The following is a 13,529-nucleotide window of genomic DNA, read 5'->3' on the forward strand; positions in this document are numbered from 1 at the left end:
CAAGTGGGGAAAATCTCAGAGGGCAGAGCCAGCTCCCGGGCACGGGGCCCACCTGGATACGGAAGAATTTGGGGTGCACAGCTCTGGGGGCCCCCAGCAGCCAGGGGATGTGGGTCTATCTCCCAGGCCTGGGGAAGTGGCTTGAGATCACCTGGTCTTTGAACCTTGCCTACTGGCCCTAGGTAAAGGAGCCAGCAGGTGGGGGTGGGGTCAGGGAGAGGGGTGGTCCCACTGAACAGGCAGAGGAAAAAGGGAGCCGATGGGGGAAAGGTGCACATTCCTCTTTCCAAATCCTCTCCCTACCAGGGAAAGGCTGGGAGGCAGGGGCCTCCGGGGGCTGGGGGCGGGGTCCTCTCTCTTCTGTGCCAGGCCCAGGAGGAGGAGGGCTGATTCCCAGGGTCCCTCTTGGGTCAGCCTGCGTGGGGGCTCCGGCCCTCCTTGGGATGCCCCTGCCGTGGGAGAGGCGGGAAAGTGGCTGCCCCTCGCCACCCTAGGAGGACTCAAAACCACCAGCCACCCAACACGCACACACACCACTCCCACAAGTACACACTCAGACTCACCTGCGAGCTCTGACACACTCTCTTGCACACTCCCACTCACTCACACACACTCACACCTGCCCAGGGAACACGTAAACACAGGTACGCTCTGAATAAGGGAGAGACGAGGGACCGGCCCCCTCCCATCCCCTCTCTTCTTGTCCTGCCCCCAGAAGCTCAGGGGCTTCTGGAAAGGGGCCGGTTGCCATTGCCCTGCTGACGGTCACGGGCCCCACCTGGGGCCTCTCCTGGATCCTGCAATGCAGCATGATGGGACACATCCAAGTGTCCCCACAACAAGGGACCAAGCCCATTGGGCCGAGGAGGCTGCAGGCATGGCCCTTGGGACCTCCTTCCCAACAGCACCCTGTAGGGAGGGGCCCAATCCCTTGCTCCCTCCCCCAAAGACTCTGAATCCTTTCAAAGGCAGATGGAGGGCAGCCCCCAATTTGCACGGGGCTCATCCATTCCCTGGGGTGAGAAGGCAGGACCCGGGCGGGGGTGAGGGATGTCGAGGAAGACGGTTCCTGGCTCCTAACCCGATGACAGCCGCCACCGAGAACTGCCCCCCAGGCCGCGGCCCTCTGGGAGGGGTCTCCCGGATCAGCAGTGCCTTCCAGCCTGGCCGATGCCCTCTTCAGGTGGCACAGAGGGACCCGGGGGTACAGAGCCAGCCTCTGGGCAGGAAGGGGTCATCCCGGGGCCCCATCTATAGCCTCCCACTCACAGGACCCAACCCCCCCCCCCCCCCCCCCCCCCCCCCCCCCCCCCCCCCGCCTCCTGCCTGCTCCCAGGACACAGGAGTGATGCAGGGAGTGGGACAGGGAGGGGGCGCCCCTGCCCCTCGGGGGGCCGCCCCGCCCGGGACTTAAAGTGGAGGACAGCTCTCCCTGCCTTTCTGTGCCCCCACCCAGGGCCTGAGGGCTCTGCAACTCCTGCTGGGCGGCCCTCCTTCCCTCGGCCACCCCATAGCCCCAGGTCCCCAAACGTCCCTCAGCGCCTAGACCAGGGCAGGCCGCTGCGGGACGGCAGGGGTAGACGGATCTCAGGCAGGTGGGCAAATAACCCCCACCCCGGAATCCTGCACTGTGTTCCTGGCAGGGGCCTCTGACCTCACGCCCGGACCCTTCTGTGGCCGGCTGGTCCTTGGGAGGGCACACGTGACGCCTCTGAACTCTCTGGGTGCCCCGAGCCCCCACAGAGCTGCCAGGGATCCTGGAGCTTCCAGTCCTGCCTGCCGTCCCTCCCCCTCCCCCTGACACCGAACCCACTGGTTCCCGGGGACCCCCCGAGATTCCCGGGGACCCAACCAGCCATGGCCCGTGCCCACAAGGCCCTGCCGCCCGGCTCCATCCAGCCGAGGAGACCACATGGACCCTCTTGGACCCTGCCCGGACCGTACCTCCGTGCCGACTCGGGGTGCCAGGCCACTGCTGCTGCCCCCAACCCTGACCCCACCACAGCAGCCCCTTCACGCCATTGCCCACAGCAGAGGCCAAACTCAGATGAAACGTTCAGGGAAATTTATTAAAGAGAAACATTGACTGAAACCATTGAACAGAGGGCATAACAACACACAGAGGAACTTCTAACGGCCACCGGAGCTCACGGGTCCCGGCCCCACCAGGGTCCTCAAAAAGGTGCCTCCGCTACACCCCACCCGGCGGCCCTCCATCCCCCCACAGTCTCCCTTCCTGAGGGCCCCGCGGGTGGCCTCTCGCCAGGAAGATGGGCGCCGGCCATGCCCGCTCCCCCCAGGGCAGACCCTCCATTTCTGGCCCACATGCCCGGGGCCTGGCCCTGCCCTATGGCGGGCACAGGACAGTCCCACAGCAGGGCGCACGCCACTGAGCCGGGGACGTGGAGTCCCGAGGAACAATGGGGTGGCCCAGCAGAACACAAGCCCTGGGGTCCTCCTGCAGACCTCCTGCAGCCCTGGTCAAGGTCTTCCTTCTGAAGGTCGCAGGTGGGCTTCAGGTCCTGGGGTGGGCGCTGGCTGTGACCTCGTCCATCCCGTCCTTCCCGCCGGCTCCTGGGACTGGGCTCGGGGTCTCCACGCCGCGCAGGGGTTGGGGGAACTGCTCAGAGGAGAACACATGCACATTTCCACAACAACAGGCAGCGCTGGGCCTGAATCTATGCCCAGAAAGCACACGTTGAGCTCACGACACTGGCCCACAGAGACCAGAGCCTTGGCTGGCACGTGGCGCACCTCAGGGCTCTGCGGGGGGACGATGGCTAGGGTGTGTGTGTTGGGGGGAGGGGAGCGGGGGCTGGGGGTTTCCCCTGACACGTGGGTCCTTCTGGGGCCTACAGGGACACATTTGGGCTTGCCAGTACAGGGAGCAACCTGCCCCAGGGGATGATGAATAGGGGTCCCCTCTCAGGAGGGAGGCCCAGGCACCTGGAGTGGCCCCTAACGACTCGCAGGCCAGTGTGGGTGGCAGCCATCTGCAGCTGCCCCTCACCCAGGCCGGGGCTGGCCACTCAGGGCTGCTCCCAGGTGGCAGGCTTTGGGGCTGGCCTTGGCATTGGCAGCTGTGAGCTGTGGTTCTCCAGGCCAGTCCCACGTCTCCAGTGGCCATGCACAAACCTACCTGCCTCTGCTTCTCCCTGGTCACTGCCGCGGCGGTCTGCCACTCCTCCACGTCTCGAACGAGCTGCATCAACTCCAGGAAGGGGGGCGCACAGCCTCGCTGATCCAAGACCATGAGCTTGTCCCGGAGGCTGGTGCTCACGTGGGCCTGGGCTAGGATGTATTTCAGGCGAATCATGTCTGCACTTCTCACTGGCAAGGGGCTGTGCCGCACAGCGTTCTGCAGCACGGGCTCTAGCCGCAGCAAGAAGGCAGAGACTTTCTCTCCGGGCTTCTGCAAGGTCTGGAGCAACTGAAAGCATGCGGTTCTATAGTTCTCTTTATTCCCGAAGATCTACTTCAGGGCGTCCAGGCACTGCACCACGGTCATGGAGCCACTGTTGGCCCGGAGCATCCGCACGATGGACAGGGCAGGGCCGCGCAAGCTTTCCAGCAAACGCCGCTGCTTCTCTACCTCAGACACCCGCCACATCCGCATCATCTGAGTCACCTGCTCTAGCCAGGCTTCAAAGTTCTCTTCGCCCGGGCCTGGGGAAGTGCTTCCCAAAAACACCTTCAGTTTTCGGTACCACATGCTTTCTTGCAGAGGCTGCGGGTCTGGCGGCCTGACTTGGGCCAAGCCTTTTGGCTGTCCCTCCTCAGGGCGAGTGATATACCCCAGGGTTTTGACCACATCTACCATTCTCCGGCCCTCAGCTTTCAGGAAGTGGTTCAGTCTGTTGATAAGTTCATCATCTGGGCTACGGGGCTTCACCACCACTTCCCAGGTACCTCCCTTTCCTGGGATCTGACTCGGCACCGTAGCGTAATTGACCTGGGCGGCCAATCCAATGAGAACTGCCTTAGAGCTGTCTTTCCTTCTGAACATTCTGCCCAGCACGCTGTAGGCACACAGGGGCTGTAAGCCCGCCTTCAGGGTCTCTTTAATTTCCTCTTCACTACACTCCACAGGGACGCCCACGATCAGCAGGGCCTTCCTGGGGTCCAGGTCCATGCCCTTGCACCAATCCTCCAACAGATTCACAGGCATTGCTCCCACTGTCTATGGACTGATCTAACACTAGGGGCAGTAGTCAGCTCACAGAGTTTGAGCGGGACTCAGGGAATTCTGAGCCAACGCCGAGTATGGAGGCAGAATCGTTCCGGGTTTGCACAGCCTATAATGCAAATGGGGTGACAGCATCATTCACGCGCACCCTCCCACCCCGACTAAAAGCCCACGCACTACCCCCACTTCTGGTCACAGAGATCCAGGCCCTGCTTTTCAGGGCTTCCCCAGTCATTTGCTGGAGACGTGTCTTTAGGCCAAGCTCCCCTCCCTGCTGACCTCGGCTTGCCGTGCACTCCTCCTCAAAGTCCAAGGACTCCTCTGTGTGTACTGCAGGTGCCTGTGGTGAAAAGGTCAGCGTCAGGAGGAGGGGCCTGACAAAGCCCGCCAAACGGGAGAGGACAGCAGGCTGTCCCACTCCCTGCCTCAGGGCTGTTCAGGCCCAGGGCACCCGGTACCCACTTCTCTGGGGCAAAGGTTGGAGGACGGAGATGTGAGTTCCCTCCTTTCTCAGAGAATGTCTGACAAATGAGAAAGATGGTTGGAGCTCTCTCTGCACAAGGCAATGAAACTGGTGGGTGTGGAGAACGTGTGACAAGCTGCAGTGTCGCCGTGGATACTGAGAACGGCGGGGACCATGGGTTTCCATCGCAGAGGGGTGCTATGTGGTAAAGGTTAAGGAGCAACAGGGGATGTCACTGGCCTCCAACCAAAGAAGTGTCCTGTTGTCCCTGGAGGGGAGGGGACATGGGGGGTGGGCGGCAAGGATCACGTGCTGCAAAACAGTAGCCTACCGTTTCAAATTGTGTGGAAGCTAGAATCAAGGACAGAAAAGGGACCCAAAAAGGGTCTACAGTGCCGCACTGCTGAAACAGACAACCCTCACCCTAGGTGTGACCCCACCCTGTAGACCCTGGAAACCCTGGCAGGCAACCCCACCCCTCCAGCTTTTTGCCAGGAAGTTACAGAAGCCTCTCCCGACATACGTCTACGTCACAGCTGTTCACCATGCTGACTAGGGACCCACCGGCAGTGCAGATACGGGGATTCCACCCACACGCAACACTAGACCTGCCCTCTAGCTCTGCCCAGAGGCAGCTCCCGGTGCTGGGGAGGTGGTACTGCCTCACTGCATCTGTCCAAGGCGAGGCAGAGGTGCTTTGCTACGGTTCTACCTCACACGGCCCTGCTCAGGCTGTGCCAATTCTGAGCCTACAGAGGCACTCTGGTACAGGGATACAGGAAACTGCTCAGGGGGCGGGGGGTGGTGGTGTGATGAACTGGGCCATTGGGATTGACATGTATACACTGATGTGTATAAAATGGATGACTAATAAGAACCTACTGTAAAAAAAATAAATAAAATTCAAAAATTCAAAAAAAAAACAAAAGAAACTTCTCAACTGGTATACAGTGCTAGTACGGGAGGGTTCCTATGGTATGATTATTGCCCCACCCTCCAATCCACCCCCTCCCTCAAACTCTGTCCCCACTGATGCACGACGGAGGACTTAAGCCCCACCCCTGACGCCAAGCCTCCCCTCACGGAAGTTTGATCCCTGTCCCCCCTCCAAGTCCCACCCCCACCCAAGCGCCACCCCCACCTAAGCCCAGCCCCTGACGCCAAGCCCCACGCTTACGGAAGTCCGATCCCTGCCCCCACCGAGCCCCACCCCTTCCCATGTCCCATCCCCCACTCAAGTCCGATCCCTAACAAAGCCCTGCCCCCACCCAAGCCAAATCCCTGCCCCCACTCAAGCCATGTCCCCCCCCTTCCCAAGCATCATCCCCGTCCCAAGCCCTGGCCTCACTCAAGTCCAACTACTGTCCCCAAGCCTCCCGCCCTCATTCCCCTGTTGCCCCCACCCATACCTAAACCCTCCTCCCTAAGTCCCCACGACCCCTCACACACCTGCTACCTCAAACGTCCCTCATTCCAGAGCAGGAATACACGTGGTCAGTGGAAGTTGGTGGAGGCCAGGGGAGGAAGGGCTGAAGGCACTTTCCCTCTAGGATAAGGCCCAGAGCCACTAGTCCTGACCGCAATGGCTGTGAGCAGGGTTAGGTGTGGAATAGGTTCCCCTGCAATTCCTAGGCTGGTCGCGGTGCCTGGAAATGGCACGGAATGGATGCGGTGCCAATGCCTGGTGCAGTGGGATCCCATTTTCAGGGGAAACCTGTAGCCACCAATCCCTGGGACGCCAAGGGAGATGGCAAGGGTCATTGTGCGGAACCCCACGTGGTTTGGATGGCTCTCTGTGCCCGAGTCCCAACCAGTACCTGCTGGAGGTGCCTACAGGCCGAAGCGCCTGTACACCACGACCACCACGCGTCCGGAACCACGGCTCGCGCGGTGCACACTGGGCCGGGAGCCCGTGGAAAGGGGCTGTCGGGCTACAAACTCCCCGCCCCCCCGCCCCCGCTTCCCGCCCAGCAGAGCTGCACACGGCCCACTCGCGGCTGCGCCCTAGCAGCGTGGCGCCCACCATTTCCCCTCGGAAGGGGGAGACCTCGCCCCGCCCTGCGTCAGTGTGCGCAACTAGGAGGACGGAGTTCGAATTAAACCGGGGCACCTTAAACTGCAGAGCTGGACAGAATCCAGCCTTGGACTGTGAGCGGGGTTAGGTGTGCAATAGGGTCCCCTGCAATTCCTAGGCTGGTCCCTGGAAGGAGACCGCCAGACCCACCACGTGCCACGCCAGGCCCAGCAGCCATCTTGGCTCTTGTTTAGCATGTCTGTTCCCCATTGAGCGGGAGCTGTGGCGTGACAGTCACCAGTCGCTCTCCCTGTTTGAATATTCCAAGAGGTCAGCGCAGGGCCGGGTGCAAAAGTAAAGGCCCGGTGGGTGCTTACTAAATGAAATCCTGATCGTTTTTTTTTTTTTAATTGTTCTGTTTTCTAGAGGCGGACAGCAGAAATACAGCTGCTTCCGGGAAAAATGCAAGGGCAGGAAAAATTTTCGTATTCACCAAGAGACCGACAACTTTCAAAGGATTACATTCTCCCATTATTCCCTGGACTTCACAGCCTAGTACTACCCACCTAGTACTGCCCGCCTAGTACCCAAACTGCTTCCCACCCTTTTCCAAAGAAAATTTCTTCCACAGAAGGAAGACTGGAACATTTTCCTTGGGGCCCGCGGGACTCTTAACTCGCTGTTCCAGAGAACGGCGTGGGGGGAGCTCAGGTTATCGCACTGGAAGTCTGCAAATCTGGTAGATCTTGGTAAAAATGAAAGTTCTGATTCAGGAGGACTGGGGTGGGACTGAGGTTCTGCGTTTCTCGAAAGCTAGGTGACTCCCATGCTGCAGATCCCTGACTACGCTTGGAGTACCAAGGCTCTGAAGCCTGTGGTCACTTTTCGGACCAGAAGTTGTGGTCATCTGGTGACAGAATAGATTTCTTTTGCTTTATTCGGGACACAGAAGAAGAGGCTTTTCGATAACGTTTTAATAAAAATATTAAAAGCAGACAAAAATGTTAAATTAAAGATTACCTTTAAGTCCAGATATTTCCTATATCAGAGAAGGAGAACACAGACCTGAACATGCCTTACTTAATTAGAACGTACTATTGAGAGGCTGTTAAATCATTCTCCTTCCATGCCAAGAAAAAGGGGTTACCTGCTGGTGTCAGAAAGTCTCCCGCAGACCTCCTGCCATCCCGGTCCAGTTTCTGTAACAAGAGAATGGGAGTAATAATAGTACATGCCTCAGAGTCATTGTAAGAATAAGATAAGATAGTATTTATAAAACAGTGCCTGGTACATAGCAAACAATCATCAAATAGTAGCTTTTGATATCAGTTCATTATTTTTTTAAATAAATTTATTTATTTATTTTTGGCTGCGTTGGGTCTTCGTTGCTGCGCGCGGGCTTTTGCAGGAAGCGGGGGCTACTCTTCATTGCGGTGTGTGGGCTTCTCATTGTGGTGGCTTCTCTTGTTGCAGAGCACGGGCTCTAGGCATGAGGGCTTCAGTAGTTGTGGCGCACAGGCTCTAGAGCACAGGCTCAGTAGTTGTGGCACACGGGCTTAGTTGCTCCACGGCATGTGGGATCTTCCCTGACCAGGGCTCGAACCCGTGTCCCCTGCATTGGCAGGTGGATTCTTAACCACTGCACCACCAGGGAAGCCCGTCAGTTCATTATTAAGATGGATGTGAAAGACTAGGGAACAAATTTTAATCCCTTAACCACCAGACTGGTTATTCATTTATTTAAGAAATATTTTTGAGCACCTATTATATGCCAGACATGGTTTTTGGTTTTACTGGGAAAAATAGTATCTGTGACCTTAAGATCTAAACCTGACATTAAGAACTCAAGGAATCTGTAAACTTGGATGGGGGAAAATTCATATTTATTTTTACTCAAGCAACTAAAATATAGCATTTCCTTCAATTATGAATGTGGACAGCAAACCACAGTACTATTAGCAGTACATGTTACTTCATCACCAACAAAAATAAATATTTCTATATCCCATTATAGTTACTGCAGATATCTAGAAATATTTACTAAAAATAGCATTACCTCAAAATTAGACAGTTGGTAGACCAGTTTTAGATACTGTTATATTATGTGTTAATGAGGCATATATATCACTGTAAAATATAATTATGAGCATGCTTTATGTCCTTAAGCATATTTATAATAGCTGCTTGAAAAATATTGTCTGTGAATTATGATATCAGGGTCAGTTTCCCTTGAATGTTTTTTTTCTTGAGTGTCATCACATTTTCTTGTTTCGTCTAGTAATTAAGCATCATATCCTGGACATTGTCAATAATGTGTTCTAGTGGCTCTGGCTTCTTGCTTTCTGTTATATTTCTCCAAAGAGGTGTTATTGCTGCTGCTGCTGCTGCTGCATTAGCAGCCAGTTAACTTAGCTAAACTCAGACTCCAAACTCTGTCTCCCGTGTTGAACGTCATCTGATATCTCTGCTCAGTTATTTTCTTAGAGTCTGCCCTGTACATACACATCCCAGTGTCACCAGAGATTTGAGCAGAGTTTATATGCCAAAGTTGGGTTCCGTGCCTCTGGTTCTTTCCTGTCCAGGGTTTTCCTTCTCACTTTCCCTCCACTGTGGTCACCCTGAACTGTGTCCTCTGGGTCTCTGAAGTTTTAGCCACCCAGCATGACATCCTCTGCAGCCTGCCCTCACATGTAAGCAAATATGCAAGCGGGAATATCAAATTCTACAAATTACTTAAGGAAGAAATAATGTCAATACTACACAAACTCTTCCATAGACGTGAGGAGGAAAGAATACTTCCAACTTATTCAATGAGGCCAGCACTAGCTTTATATCAAAACCATTCAAAGACATCATATAAAAGAAAACTACAGACTGATGTGTTTCATGAACATACATGCAAAAATTCTAGACAAAATTTTAGCAAATGGAGTTCAACAAGATACAAAAATGATAACATATTATGACTAAGTAGTCTATAATAAGAATACAAGTTTAGTTTAAACATTTGAAATTTTATCAACATAACTCAGCAGATTAACAAAAATAAAAACAATATGACATATCTCTTAGTCTATTCAGGCTGGTATAACAAAATACCACACACTGGGTGGCTGATAAACAACAGAAATTCATTTCTCACAGTTCTGGAGGCTGGAAGTCCAAGATCAAGGTGCCAACATGGTTGTACCCTGGTGAGGGCTCGCTTCCTAGTTAATAGCCAGCAACTTCTTGCTAGGTCCTCACATGCCAAAGGAGCAAGGCATATCTGGAGCCTGTTTTATAAGGGCATTGATCCCATTGGGACCTAAATACTTCCCAAAGGCCCCACCTCCTAATACCGTCACCTTTGGGAGTTAAGATTTCAGCATATGATTTTGGGGGGGGGCGGGGGGATACATTCTGACTACAGCAATATTCTCAATACATGCAGAAAAAACATTTGACAGAATCCAACATCCAGTCATGATAAAATAAAATTAAAAAACTCCCAGTAAACTAGGAATAGAAGGGAACTTCCTCAACCTGATAACTGACATCTATAAAAAAACCTACAGCTAACATCGTCCTTAGTGGTGAAAGACTGAGTGCTTTCCGCCTAAAATCAGAATGAAGACAGGGAAGCCCCACTCTTACACTTTCTATTCAACACTGTGTTGGAGGTTCAAGCCTGGGAAATTAGGCAAGAAAAAGAAGTAAACAGCATCCAGACTGGAAAGGAAGAAGTAAACTGTCTTTGTTCACACATGACAAGATTATCTATTTAGAAAATGCAATGGAATCTATAGAAAAGTTGCTAGAACTAATATGGGAGTTTAGCAGGCTGCAGGATATAAGATCAATATACAGAAATCAATTGTATTCCTGTATGCTAGCAATGATCAATCAGAAATTAAAATTTTTAAAAACAATACCACTCACAATAGCATCAAAAATGTACAGTACTTAGGAGCAAATCTGGCAAAAGATATGAAAGAACAGTGCATTGAAAAATACCAAATATTGGTGAGAGAAACTATAGACCAAAATAAATGGAGAGAGACCTAGTTTATGGCTCAAAGAACTCAATATTGGTGAAAAGATGTCAATTCTCTCCAAATTGATCTACAGAATTTAAACCAGTACCGATCAAAATCCCCAAATCCCATTTTTGGGAATGCAAAAAAACCTAGACTAGTTAAAACAACACTGAGAACAAAGTTATAGAACTTACACTATCTGATTCCAAAGATTATTACAAAACACTAATCAAAGCTTCATGTTATTGGTATAAAGATAGAAAATACATCAATAGAACAGTATAGACAGCCCTGAATCCACAAATTTCTGGAAAACTGATCTTTGATATAGGCAAAAAATTACAGTAGAGATAGTCTTTTCAACAAATGATGATGAAATAATTGGATATCCACATGCACAAAAATGAACTTTGACCCATATCTCACAAAACACACAAAAATTGACTCAAAATGGATCAGAAACCTAAGTAAATATAAAACCTAGAACCATACAACTTTTAAAAGAAAACAAGATCTTTGTGACCTTGGGTTAGACAAAGATGTCTTAGATATGACACCAAAATCACAATCCATAAAAGAGCAGATTGATAAATTTAACTTCATCAAAATTTAGAATTTGTGCTCTTCAAAGGACAAGCTACAGACCGGGATAAGATGTTTGCAAAGCATACACCTGACAAAAGACTTGTATTCCGAATATATAAAGAGCGTTTGCAACTTAATAAGAAGACAAACAACCTGATAATAACACTGTAAAATGGGCAAAAGGTTTAAGTAGACACTTCACCAAAGAAGAGTAACAGACGGCTGACATCAATATCACTAGTCAGGGAAGTTCAGATTAAAATCATAATGAGATTACACTACATACCTATCAGCATGGCTAAAATTAAGACTGGCTATACCAAGTATTGACAAGGATAGGAAACAACTGGAGCTCTCCTACACTGTTGGTGGGAATGTAAAATGGTACAACCATTTTGGAAAACGATTTCGTAGTTTTTTTCGAAAGTTAAACATACCTCTACTATATTATCTAGCCATACCACTCCTTGGTATTTACCCAAGGTAGAAGGAAATGTATGTCCATATAAAGGTTTGTACACAAATGTTCACAGAAGCTTTATTTATAGTTGCCCCAAACTGGAAACTACCCAAATGTCCATCGACCAATGAATGAATAAACCCACTATGGTACGTTAATGCAATGGAATATTATTCAGCAATAGAAAGGAGTGAACTGTTGATACATACAACAATATGGATAAATCTCAAAATAATTTTGTTGGGTGAAAGGAGCCAGATACAAAAGTACCCTTATTATACGATTCCATTTACATAAAACTCTAGAAAATGCAAACCACCCTATAGTGAGAGAAAGCAGATCAGTGGTTGCTTGAGGACAAGAGGGAGAAGAAAAGATAAGAGAAAAGGACACAAGGAAACTTTGAGAGTAATGGATATCCTTAATTGCCTTGATTGTGGTGGTGGTTTCATGAACATATATATGTCAAACCTTATCAGATAGTACAGCTTAAACATGTCCAGGTTATTGTTTGTCAAATATACCTCAAAAGAGCTGCTTTTTTTAAAAAAATACACCTACAAGTAAATAATAAAAAGACAAATAACGCATAAATGTGGGCAAGCTATTTGAACAGACACATAAAAACATCACACGCAACATGATTAGTCATCAGGGAGATGATAATTAAAATCACAATGAGTTACCACTTCACACCCACTTAAATGGCTAAAAATAAAGGCTTACAACCCCAAATACAGAGGAGGATTGGAAGGAAAAGGAACTCTCATACATATCTGTGGGAACATAAATCGTACAACCACTTTGGAGAATATTCTGGCAGTTTCTTATAAAACAACTCTACTATGATGTGGCAATTCCCTTTCTAGGTAGTTACCCAACTAAATGAAAGCATATGTCTACACAAACTTGTACACGAATGTTCACAGTAGCTTTATTTATAATACTCCAAAACGAAAAGAGACCAGATCATAAACTGGTGAATGAATAAAAACCAACTGGAATATATCCAGATAATGGAATACTATTCAGTTATTAAAGGAAAGAAGCAATACATTAAACAACATAGATAAATCTCAAAATCGTCATACTGAATGAAAGAAACCAGACACAAAATAGTACATACCATATGATTCCATCCATATGAAGTTCTCAAATAGGCGAAAGTAATCTAAGATGGAAAAAGTTTAGAACAGCGGTTGCCTCTGTGTGGAATTGTGGTGGGAGCTGACTGGGAATGGGCACAAAGGAGATTTCTGGGGTGTTGATAATGTTCAGTATCCTGACAACAGCTTGGTGTATGCATTTGTCAAAAGTCACTGCATGGGGCACTTAAGACTTGCACATTTCACTGTATGTAAATTTTACCTCCAAAAACAACAAAAAAACCCCCCAGTAAACAGGTATTGATCTCTAGGTAATGCTATGCGTGCTGAAGTGTTAAGGGGTGAAGTGTGCTTGTATGTCTGCAACTTACTGATACTTTGAAATGGATCAGTTAAATAAGGATGACCATGCAATCAAGCAGGTGTAGCATAATGCTAATTGTAGAATATTGGTGATTAGTATATGCGTGCAAATCTTTCAATTGATCTGTATGTTGCAAAGTTTTCATAATAAAATGTGGAAGGTAAATAAGAAAAAAAGTTGGTAGCATCTAACAGATAAAATTGTTACAAGAATATTTAAGAAGTTGGTTATAATCATTATCACTAATAAAACAATAAATGTATATTAATAAAAAATGAACAAAAAAGTTAGACCGTGTCCTTCAGACTTAATTTCAGTGCCCAGCTAGTGTG

At 49.9% G+C, this 13,529-nt stretch overlaps 1 pseudogene; it reads right to left on the minus strand.

Moving 5' to 3' along the window:
* Window positions 1-2,515: 2,515 nt before the first annotated feature.
* On the minus strand, window positions 2,516-4,998 carry LOC113615515 (paraneoplastic antigen-like protein 5; annotated as a pseudogene).
* Between the last annotated feature and the right edge of the window lie 8,531 nt (window positions 4,999-13,529).

Source organism: Aethalodelphis obliquidens, unplaced genomic scaffold (genome assembly GCF_003676395.1).
Source record: "Aethalodelphis obliquidens isolate GAN/ISIS:26980383/991018 unplaced genomic scaffold, ASM367639v1 scaffold118, whole genome shotgun sequence".
NCBI classification, from domain to species: Eukaryota; Metazoa; Chordata; class Mammalia; order Artiodactyla; family Delphinidae; genus Aethalodelphis; species Aethalodelphis obliquidens.